This window comes from Chrysemys picta, chromosome 1 (genome assembly GCF_011386835.1).
Source record: "Chrysemys picta bellii isolate R12L10 chromosome 1, ASM1138683v2, whole genome shotgun sequence".
Lineage (NCBI taxonomy): Eukaryota > Metazoa > Chordata > Testudines > Emydidae > Chrysemys > Chrysemys picta.
In genome coordinates this window covers 339,646,600-339,656,315 of record NC_088791.1, presented here as the reverse complement: position 1 = coordinate 339,656,315, position 9,716 = coordinate 339,646,600, and positions in this window count along the sequence as shown.

The following is a 9,716-nucleotide window of genomic DNA, read 5'->3' as shown; positions in this document are numbered from 1 at the left end:
GGAAGAAAGTCCCTTTATGCAGCTTTTCGAACAGCCCAGAGTTCCAAAAGATGTGAGCGTCATGCACCTTTTCCTACCATCCCATGTTGATGTCAGTGAAACGGCCCTTGTGATCCACCAGTGCTTGCAACACCATTGAAAAGTACCCCTTGCGGTTTATGTACTGTTTGGCAAGGTGGTCTGGTGCCAAGATAGGGATATGCGTTCCGTCTATCGCCCCACCACAGTTAGGGAACCCCATTGCAGCAAAGTCATCCACTATGACCTGCACATTTCCAAGAGTCACTACCCTTGTTAGCAGAAGGTTATTGATTGCCTTGGCTACTTGGATCACATCAACCCCCACAGTAGATTTGCCCACTCCAAATTAATTCCTGACTGACCGGTAGCAGTCAGGCATTGCAAGCTTCCACAGGGCTCCTATCGCCACTCGCTTCTCAACTGTCAAGGCAGGTCTCATCTTGGTATTCCTGTGCTTCAGGGCAGGGGAAAGCAACTCACAGAGTTCCAGGAAAGTGGCATTACGCATGCGAAAGTTTCACAGCCACTGTGAATCATCCCATACCTGCAACACTATGCGGTCCCACCAGTCTGTGCTTGTTTGCCGGGCCCAGAATCGGCGTTCCACTTTATCAACATGCTGCCAGGATGTCCCAATTGCCACAGCCCATGCTTTCAGAAATGTCTATGTCCATGTCCTCCTCACAATCTTCCTCGTGCTGGCAGCTCCTAGCTAGGCTCTGCACATACTGCAGGATAATGCGCGAGGTGTTTACAATGCTCACAAAAGCAGTGTGCAGCTGAGCGGGCTCCATGCTTACCGTGCTATGGCAGCTGCATGGATAACCCAGGAAAACAGGCGAGAAACGATTGTTTGCCATTGCTTTCAAGGAGGGAGGCGAGACTGACGACATGTACCCAAAACCACCCGCAATAATGTTTTTGCCCCATCAGGCATTGGGAGCTTAATGCAGAATTCCAATGAGCAGTGGGGACCGTGGGATAGCTACCCACAGTGCACCACTCCATGAGTCGATGCTAGCCATGGTATTGAGGAAGCACTCGGCCAACCTAATGCGCTTAGTGGGGACACACACGATCAACTGTATAAAATTGGTTGCTAAAGATCGACTTCTATAAAATCGACCTAATTTCGTAGTGTAGACATGCCCACAGATAGCATAATCATAACCAGCAAATCATAACCCTTTATAGACACCTTACACAACAACCTTTGTACAATATTTGCTGCAAATATATAACAGTGGTTCCAACAATGATCTATGTGGTCACAGTTTATATCAATAACGTCACACGGGTTCTGTGTTGTCCCTTGACAGATGTAGACGGGACAACCGTGGTTCTGTATTAATGGTACACAACCTTATTGGAGCTCAGATGCCCCTATGCAGAAATAGAAGGGGTGGCAATGTTTTGAGCTGAACAGGCGCAGCTAACCAGGGAGCTTTGTGAAGTAGGAGTGATGTGACGTCACCCTTGGGGTGAGTTTGCCTGTCTGTTTTTGTTGTGCACTTGCTGCTTGACTATCACAGCAGTTCTCAAACTTTAACAACCCATAGATCCCCATTTTGATTTTAAATTTTTCACAGCCCCCCAAACCCCCTGCTTAGCCCCAGGCCCCGCCCCCACTCCACCCCTTCCCCCAAGGCCCCACCCCTATTTTACCCCCGCCCCTCCTCTTCCCCGCCTCTTTACACCCCCTCCCCCGAGCACACCCCCTCTCCCTCTCCTTCCCAGCACCTCCTGCACACCGGGGAAGAGCTCTTCTGCGGCCTGCAGGAGGCCCTGGGAGGGAGGGGGAGAAGTTGATCAGCGGGGCCAGTGGCCCTGGACATGATTCCACCCCCTCCCCCGAGCGCGCCCCAGCCCCACTCCTTCCCCTCCCTCCCAGCGCCTCCAGCATGCCGCTGAACAGCTGTTCCCCAGCGTGCAGGAGGTGCTGGGAGGGAGGGGGAGGAGGAGTTGATCAGTGGGGCCCATGGACTCCCCAGGAGTTCCCTCGCAGACCCCAATTTGAGAAATGCTGAACAACTATAATGTATAGCAAAAACAACAAGGAGTCCGGTGGCACCTTAAAGACTAACAGATTTATTTGGGCATAAGCTTTCATGGATAAAAACCCCACTTCTTTAGATGCATGGAGTGAAAGTTACAGATGCAGGCATTATATACTGACACATGAAGAGAAGGAAGTTACCTCACAAGTGGAGAACCAGTGTTGACAGGGCCAATTCAATCAGGGTGGATGTTGTCCACTCCAGTGGTCTGTTTGGGGGTCTGTGCGCTGAGCCTAGTGGCCTGCTAGGCAGGCTGAAAGGTTCTTAATGAGGCTTTGATCCCTAATCCCTTTAGCCCCCATTAACCCTTAGCCAGGGGGTGGGGCTACTCAGGGAGACCAGTGGTTTAAAAAGCCCGCTCCTAAGAAACCAAAGGAACTAGTGATCAGGAGCCTCAATGGACGTTTGGCCAGGGAGTTTAGAGATAGCGTGAGAGCCAGATACACCTAACATTCTCTAAACTTAGGCCAATAAATATTCCCCAATAGATTTCCAAAAAAACCACCCCCAAAAAGCTGCAGGAGTACAAAGAGAATGCAGGCAGAAGTCCAGCAGCAGAGTTGGGGCTATCCAGTGCATTGCACTGAATGCAGCCTGTACGATTACCTGCCTTGTGGGGAGGTGGCGTACGTGTGCATTTGGTGCAAGGAGCTCCTGCCCCTCCAAGACCGAGTACAGGCTCCTGAGACCAGAGTGGCTGAACTAGAGGAGCTAAGAGATCCGGAGGTACATAGACAAGATTTTCCAGGACACAGCAGAGCATGTCCCACCCCCCGTCTGACAGCCTCTGTGCTGTTGAGGAGGAGGAGGAACGTCTCAAGGAAGGAGATCATCAAGCTGGAGGGGAAGGAAACAATCCCATAGTTGGGACCCTCCCTCCAGATGATGTCATGGCATCTGAGGATACCTTTCTGGGGGAGGGGATCCCAGTAATTAGGAAGAGACAGAACGCTAATGGTTAAGACAATGTTTCATAGAGTTTAAGGGCAGAAGGGACCACTAGACAAGCTAGTCTGACCTCCTGTATATGAAGGCCATTAAATTTACATCCAGTAATTACATGCTTGACTGTACACTATGCCTAATAACAAGCCAGTTCCTGCGTCAAGAGCTGACAGTACAGAAGATAGGCATTGCGGAAAAAATAATGATCAGTCAAGTGACCCCTTCCTCAGGAGACTCAGATTATCTTTCTATGCCTGTTAGTTAAAGGGATGACCATGTATTGCTTCCTAACATTGAAAGCTCTGATGGGCAAAGTTCAATTTGATTTTGCGATGTAAGAATCATTCTTTTCCGATCCATAATAAATGCATTAATCAGGAGTGTTCTTCTGTCCCTTGATGATCAATAATTGTTGGCACTTTGCAAACAATCCTCCTGGGGGTTATTCTTTGTATATGGACCATTTGCTGTCCATAAGGCCCTGATTTTACTTTATAGTAAGTGAGCCAACTCACATGGGGCTTGAGTCGGGAGGGTGCTAAGCACCTTTGGAAAATGTTGAGTGCCCTCAACCAGAGTCAATGGGGATTTGAGAGAGACCAGCACCTTTCGAGGGAGCTGAGCCCCTCACAGTAACAACCCCATAAGTCACAGCTAGTCACGTAAGTAATGATTGAAAGTTTGTCCCTGTGAGAGCGACGTTATTTTCCATTCCATAAAAATCCTCAACATATCTTCTCAAAACAAAGGATTTTTCTGCCTCTTACATCTATACAGATCTAGGGTTCTTATAGTTGCTTAATGAGCTATTGTCTTACATTTCAGCCTATTTATCATTTCCATTTATGCCACATAAATTTAGATGGGCTTTGTCTTTTAACAATGCAGGGAGGGAGGGGGGAGATCATCAGGAAATATAGAGGACATTGCTTTAGGAATATAAAACAGATGATAGACTTTTATAGTTTGGAGCAGTGAGGCCAGTAAATTTTATGTTTTCATCCTATCTATTAATTGTGTGGTTCATCATATGAAATTAATTACTCATTCATTTGAGTTTAGGGTAGTGACCAGCTAGTCTATTTCATACCTATCATCACTAATGGACCATAATATAGAACAAGGACACCTATCAAGGATGCAGTATACTGCATTGTAGCCACTGCTTATGTGCTGCATGCAAGATCCTCCTTTGGAGCACTGGGAAAGTTGATGAAACAGCAGCTAAGAGAGACCTGATGAGCGTTAATTGGCTAGGATATCCAAAAAGCTTTTGATACAAGTCCATCAGAAGAAGCTGCTAAGGAAAATAAATAACCATGAGGCAAGTGCTGAAGTCTTGTGAATTAGAGGGGTAAAGGATAGAGCACAAGAAGGGACATTGTGGAGCCTCAGAATGGAATAGTTCAGGGGTCAGCATCCAGTGTAGCTTTTATTAATTGCGAATTCTACAGGACTAAAGGCGTGCATAGCACTTCCCAGACAAATACAAGCAGGTTGGATCCTGATCTCATTACCACTGATGTAATGGTGCCCCTCCAGGGGTCATCTCCAGGGACTGAAGCCAGGATCTTTGTACCGAAGAGCATGTTTTACTACTGCTTGAGGTAAAGGACCAGGACCATTAGGTTGGGTAGCACTCATAAGTCTCTATATGTGGTATAGCCACTAGAGGGGGACAAACACTGAGCATGGTTTACACTGGTGTAAATCTGGAATGAGTCCAGTGAAGCCAATGTTACCAGCATAAATGAGATCAGGCTTTGGCTTAAGATCCCTGCTATGTAGAGCTTACAATCAAGTGCCCCAGTCCTGTGAGCTGTTCCCGCAGGCAGATCTATTTGCCGCTGCAGATCTGCACTGGTTTCCTGAGCAGAAGACCTTGCAGCATCAGGTCCTAAAGGGGAAAGTGCAAGTGAACTGGGTGAAAGCCAGCCTCCAGACCCCCTCAACTCTGGGGGTGTTCAAAATCCAGATCTGACCCTTGCCGCTTGACCCTCAATTGCATTTGAACATATTCTGCACAACGGAGGCAGCTCTTCTCCTACCTTCTTCTCTACGGAGAGCCGCAGTTACATACTGTCATAACTGTGCCGGTGCAATGGTGACCTCTGTTCTAAACAAGCACACAAGTGGGAGAGGACCTGGGATATCCAGGGTCCCAAGGCGCATACACCTGCTCTGCCAGCTAGAGCGCCAACAGTAGTACGAGGGCTGAGGCCAGGGACGGAACTGGGTCCCACCAATGCTGAAGGAAGCATTAGTTACAGCTTGAGCTAAAGAGCCTGTCTCCGTGGGTGGAGTTGGAGCAGACTTGCAGCCTTGCTGGTCAGGCACAGAAGGGTACCTCAGCATGGGGAGCCCGCCTAGCTGTCTAGTCCCTTCTACCTGTACATTCCTCTGATTCTGTGGGAGACAGACTGACCAGTGAGTTACAATAGCCCCATGGAGGTGGGAGATGGACAGGACTGCAGACGTCTTACTTTGTCTAGAGCCTTGCCGACTCTAAGGTCAGCGCTCTGTGTGCGAGGCGCTCTTCTGGGGCGATCCCTGAGGCCTGCTTTGTTTGTACTGAACTAATAAGGACCGGTTTGCCAGAGCAGGAGCCTGCTGGCTTCAGATGTTTTTGTTTATCGAGTCTCTTGTAACCATGTGAATTAGCAGTTGGATCATTAACTTCACAATCAACCAGAATGCTGATTTATTTAGTGCATGTAAATGGTGCTTTGTTACCTAATTAAATGAGAACGGTTTGGTAATAAAACGGATAGAACTGGAGAAGCAAGTTGATATACCCGGATGGAGGCTGAAATGCAGCACCGTCTAGCCCCGTCTCGCTAGGAGCGTTCGGAATTGAGTTTGTTACAATGTGTTGAGGTAACAGACCCGCCAGCTGTCATGGGAGCTCTGACCAGCTCGAGCGAGTGAAGGGGATGAATTCAAGAAATGGGCCAGATTCTGCTCTCAATGACACCTTTGTGAATCTGGACTAACTCTGAGTTCTGGGAAGTTCGCCCACATTTACACCGGAGTAAACAGCACAATCTACCCCTTGCTCAATTGCGCAATATGATGTTTAAAATCCTTTCTAGTTGTGTTGACTATATTTGTCCAGCACTTTGGAGGGCGTCTGGGTTGAAAAGGGCTCTTGTTCCAAATCATGGCTGCCTATGTACACACCAGGAACCTTCATTGGCCTGGGGTGTATCTAGTGACCATTGAAGTCTGGTCCCAAAAGCACAGGCCTCTAACATAGGAGCTACAGGAAGTACCACCTTAATGGTTAAGGGGCAGGTTGTATAATCTAGTTGGCCAGCCACTAGGGAGAGAGATTACAGAAATGTAAAATATTTATTACAACTGCAATAAAAGGCTCATTCTATAGAAGCACTAGTGTGACCTGGAGTGCTTTGGACTATCACTGCAGATATTTTGAACAAGGATATCTAGGAGCTGTGGAGCCTAAGGCCTGGTCTACACTATAACTTTAATTCGGATTTAGCAGCGTTAAATCGAATTAACGCTGCACACATCCACACAACAAAGCCATTTATTTCGAAATAAAGGGCTCTTAAAATCGATTTCTGTACTCCACCCCGACGAGCGGAGTAGTGCCAAAATCGATATTGTCATTTCGAATTAGCGTTAGTGTGGCCGCAATTCGATTGTATTGGCCTCTGGGAGCTATCCCACAGTGCACCATTGTGACCGCTCTGGACAGCAATCTGAACTCGGATGCACTGGCCAGTAGACAGAAAAAGCCCCGCGAACATTTGAATTTTATTTCCTGTTTGCCCAGCGTGGAGAGCACAGGTGACCACAGAGAGCTCATCAGCACAGGTACCCATGCAGGCCGATAATCGAAAAAGAGCATCAGCATGGACTGTACGGGAGGTACTGGATCTGATCGCTATATGGGGAGAGGATTCAGTGCTAGCAGAACTGCGTTCGAAAAGACGAAATGCCAAAACTTTTGAAAAAATCTCCAAGGGCATGATGGAGAGAGGCCACAATAGGGACTCAGATCAGTGCCGCGTGAAAGTCAAAGAGCTCAGACAAGCCTATCAGAAAACAAAGGAGGCAAACGGTCGCTCCGGGTCAGAGCCGCGGACATGCCGCTTCTACGCAAAGCTGCATGCAGTTCTAGGGGGGGCCGCCACCACTACCCCACCTCTGACTGTGGATTCCGAGGCGGGGATAATCTCATCAGCTACACCTGAGGATTCTGCGGACGGGGAAGAGGAGGAGGACGAGCTTGCAGAGAGCACCCAGCACTCCGTTCCCCCCCCAACAGCCAGGATCTTTTTCTCAGCCTGACTGAAGTGCCCTCCCAACCCAGTATCCAAGACCATGACCCCATGGAAGGGACCTCAGGTGAGTTTACCTTTTAAAATATAAAACTTGTTTTAAAAGCAAACGTTTTTTAATGATTACTTTGCCCTGAGGACTTGGGATGCATTTGCAGCCAGTACAGCTACTGGAAAAGTCTGTTAACGTGTCTGGGGATGGAGCGGAAATCCTCCAGGGACATCTCCATGAAGCTCTCCTGGAGATACTCCAAAAGCCTTGCCACAAGATTTCTGGGCAGTGCAGCCTTATTCCGTCCTCCATGGTAGGACACTTGACCACACCATGCTTGCAGCAAGTAATCTGGTATCATTGCATGACAAAGCCTGGCAGCATATGGTCCCGGTGTTTGCTGGCATTCAAGCAACATCTGTTCTTTATCTCGCTGTGTAATCCTCAGGAGAGTGATATCGCTCATGGTAACCTGGTTGAAATACGGGAATTTAATTAAGGGGACAGAGGTGGCCGTTCCTACTGGGCTGTTTGCCTGTGGCTGAAAAGAAATCCTTCCCTGCAGTTAGCCAAGTTAGCTGGGGGGGGGGGGAGGATATTGGCCCTGAGCTTTTCACATTTGGCTAGCAGGGATCTTCCCTGATACCAGCCACGCGGTGGGGGGAGGGATAAAGCGCTCATCCAGAGAATTGGATGGGGGGGGGTTAGTTTGTTTTCTGCTGCTGAAGGTTAACAGGAAAACTGCAGCTCTCAACGGGCTTTGCTTGGTATGTGGGAAAGGAGGGCGCAGAAGCCGAAAGACAATGGCTTACCATGGCCGCATGCAAGCTGAATTCTGTTGCCCGGACCTGCGTCTGTGATCTCTAGCAGCAAAGCCACAGGCACTCAATATTAAGAGGCAAAATGCGACCTTACACAGAAATCACATGTGCTATGTAATGTGAATAGTGTTGGTCACCATGAAAGAGTATAAGCATTGTTCTGCAAAATGTATCTTTTTAAAAAATTCTCTCCTTTTTTCCCCTCCCTCCAGCAGCTGCAAATTTTTCAAGCCTCCCTCCTCCGTCTAGAAGGCTCTCTCAGATAAGGCGTCAGAAAAAGAAGACGCGAGACGAGATATTTGCAGAAATCATGGAATCCACCGGCAGTGAAAGAGCTCATCTGAATGAGTGGAAGGACACGGTTTCAAAGTATAGGAAAGAAGCCAGTGAACGTGAGGAGAGGAGAGACGCTCGAGATGAGAGGTGGCGGCAGGAAGATCAGAGGAGGCAGGATGCAACGCTGGGGCTGCTGCGTGAGCAAACAGACATGCTCCGGCGTCTGGTGGAGCTTCAGGAACGGCAGCAGGATAACAGAGTGCCACTGCAGCCCCTGTATAACTCCCCTCACCATGTTCCATAGCCTCCTCACCCAGACGTGTAAGAACGCGGGGTGGGGAGGCTCCGTACACCCTCCCATTCCACCCCAGTGGACAGCCCAAGCAAAAGGCTGTCATTTTTTTAACCTTTTTTTAGTGGCCTTTTCCTTCCCGCCGATCCTCCTCCCAAACCCCACCCGGATTCTCTCCCTCTTTTTATAATCAATTAATAAAGAATAAATGATTTTTAAACGATAGTGACTTTATTTCCTTTGAAAGCAAGCTGGGGGAAGGGGGAGGGTGGGTTCCTTACAGAGAATGAGTCAATAAAGGGGGCGGGTTTTCATGAAGGAGAAAAAAAACAGAAATTTCACACTGTAGCCTGGCCAGTCATGAAACTGGTTTTCAAAGCTTCTCTGATGCACAGCGCTTCCTGGTGTGCTCTTCTAATCGCCCTGGTGTCTGGCTGCGCATAATCAGCAGCCAGGCGATTTACCTCAGCCTCCCACCCTGCCATAAAGGTTTCCCCCTTACTTTCACAGAGATTGTGGAGCACACAGCAAGCAGAAATAACAATGGGGATATTGGTTTGGCTGAGGTCTGAGCGAGTCAGTAACGATCGCCAGCAACCTTTTAAACGGCCAAATGCACATTCTACCACCATTCTGCACTTGCTCAGCCTGTAGTTAAACAGCTCCTGACTCCTGTCCAGGCTGCCTGTGTATGGCTTCATGAGCCATGGCATTAAGGCTAGGCTGAGTCCCCAAGAATAACTATTGGCATTTCAACATCCCCAACGGTTATTTTCTGGTCCGGAAAGTAAGTCCCTTGCTGCAGCCCTTTAAACAGAGTAGTGTTCCTGAAGATGCGAGCGTCATGAACCCTTCCCGGCCAGCCCACGTTGCTGTTGGTGAAACGTCCCTTGTGATCCACAAGTGCTTGCAGCACCATTGAAAAGTACCCCTTGCGGTTTACGTACAGGGTACTCTGGTGTTCCGGTGCCAAGATAGGGATATGGGTTCCATCTATCGCCCCAC